Raw genomic sequence first — 2,157 nt, 5'->3', positions numbered from 1 at the left:
TGTTCACTGATGAACCTCAACATCTACAGCAATATGTGCCACAATATATATATTTGTGCTACCTAAGAGACTATTAATTATTTCAACAGAAACCAAAACCACTGGAGATTAGAACATCTGCTGCCACCAGGCCTTTCCAAATCAAGAATTCCTTCTTATAAATCCTTTGTTTTGATTTCTAGGTAACTGCACTGTAGGTCTGCCAGCTTCATTCCAAAATATTACCCCATCCGCAGTTACCCTGTAACATGGCTTAATGCCAACCTACTCAGTCAACAAGGCTATGATTTTTTTCTTGCGATTCAGTCTACCCAATATCAAGATATTGATGTGGGCAGAAATGAGACTGATGTGGAAGTTTAAAGATCATGGGAGGGCCAGGCGCGGTGGCTCACAACTGTAATCCCAGCACTTTGGGAGGCCGAGGTCGCCTGAGGACAGGAGTTCGAGACCAGCCTGACCACTATGATGAAAGCCCGTCTCTACTAAAAACACAAAAATCAGCCAGGCGTGGTGGAGGGCACCCGTAATCCCAGCTACTCGGGAGGCTGAGGCAGGAGAATCACATAAACCCGGGAAGTAGAGGTTATAGTAAGCCAAGATCGTGCCACTGCACTCCAGCCTGGGCAACAAGAGCGAAACTCTGTCTCAAAAACGAAAAAAAAAAAAAAAAAAAAAAAGTTAATTACCAACTAATACGGATAATAGGTGTTGGCACAAAGATATTTAAAGTTTATTTTCAAGCTTCAATTCCACCTGGGAAGGGAGGAAGACGCGTACTTAGCACCTGGCTGCCTGCCCCCAACTTCACTGCAAACACAGCTCTGTTATCATATTTTTCCTATTAGCCTTTAGCGTAGAGTTTTGTTTCAACAAAAGGTTTAGTGATCTTAAAAAATCTTTAAGCCACTGATTTAGAGTGGTATTTCATTGTCAACATTACTACACCTACTAAATTCAATAATGGTAAAATCCCAACTGTGACTATTTTCAAGAAAAAGAAATTTTCTTTGTGCTGAAGACTCTGCCCAGGGCAGGGCTCCCCTCATGTCTCTGTCCTCAGGCTGCAGATGAAGGGGTTCCGCATGGGGTCACCACAGTAAACATCACAGCCATGACAGCGCCCTTCACAGCACTATGATTCGTCGATGGGCACAAGTAGAGACCAGTCATTGTCCCATAGAAGAGAGACACCACAGACAGGAGGGAGCCACAGGTGGAGAAAGCCTTCTGGATGCCCCCAGCAGAAGGGGTCCTGAGGATGGTGGAGACGATTCTTGCACAGGACATGATGAGGAGTAGGAATGGGATGACAAGGATGAGGCCTCCCCTGAAAAATATCACCAACCCATTGACTTGCATGTTGGAGCAGGCCAGCTTCAACAAGGGAGATGTATCACAGAAAAAGTGAGGAATCACGTTGTCAGCACAGAAGGACAGCCTGGTCATGAGCAAGGTGCAATGGGTGGCATGGGCAGTGGTCAGCAGCCAGGAGAGTGCCAGCAGACCAAGGCAACACTTGGAGCTCACGTCAGTGGTGTCGTGCAGAGGAAAGCAAATAGCCACATAGCAGTGATAAGCCATGACCACAAGGAGAAAGCTCTCAGAACTCCAAAAAACAGATGAAAGTACATCTGGACCAGGCAGCCCACATAGGGGATGGATGGGTCTTGGTTCTGCATGTTCTGCAGCAATCTGGGCACTGTGACCGAGGAAAAGCAGAGGTCAGAGAAGGACAAGTTGCTGAGAAACAAATACATAGGCGTGTGGAGATGGGAGTCCAGTTGAGTGAGGACAATGATGAGGAGGTTCCCCAGGAGGGGGTAAGATACATGGCCAAGAACAGGGCATAGAACAGATTCTGCTGCTCGGGTTGGATGGGCAGGCCCAGGAGCAGGAACTCTGAGATCATGGTTTGGTTCTTCTTTGTCATTCTGTGACTCTATTATCCTTAAGAAGAATGTAATGCACCTTAACACCTACAGGTAACCAATAAACGTATCTCTAAAATGTGTGGCCTATTTTCAAAGAGACCATGAATGAGAATTTAGGCACAGGTGGCAGACTGGCCTCTGAACCCCATCATCTATTGAAATTGCCCAATGGAAGCCAGTGATGACTCTAAATTCCCATCTCTAAATCCAACAACCTATCACA

The 2,157-nt window shown here is 46.1% G+C and overlaps 1 pseudogene; it reads right to left on the bottom strand.

Moving 5' to 3' along the window:
- Positions 1 to 901: 901 nt before the first annotated feature.
- LOC105515661 lies at positions 902 to 1,933 on the bottom strand (annotated as a pseudogene).
- Positions 1,934 to 2,157: the final 224 nt, after the last annotated feature.

This window comes from Colobus angolensis, unplaced genomic scaffold (genome assembly GCF_000951035.1).
Source record: "Colobus angolensis palliatus isolate OR3802 unplaced genomic scaffold, Cang.pa_1.0 Scaffold267, whole genome shotgun sequence".
Taxonomy (NCBI): domain Eukaryota; kingdom Metazoa; phylum Chordata; class Mammalia; order Primates; family Cercopithecidae; genus Colobus; species Colobus angolensis.
This window is presented reverse-complemented; position numbering and strand designations above follow the sequence as displayed.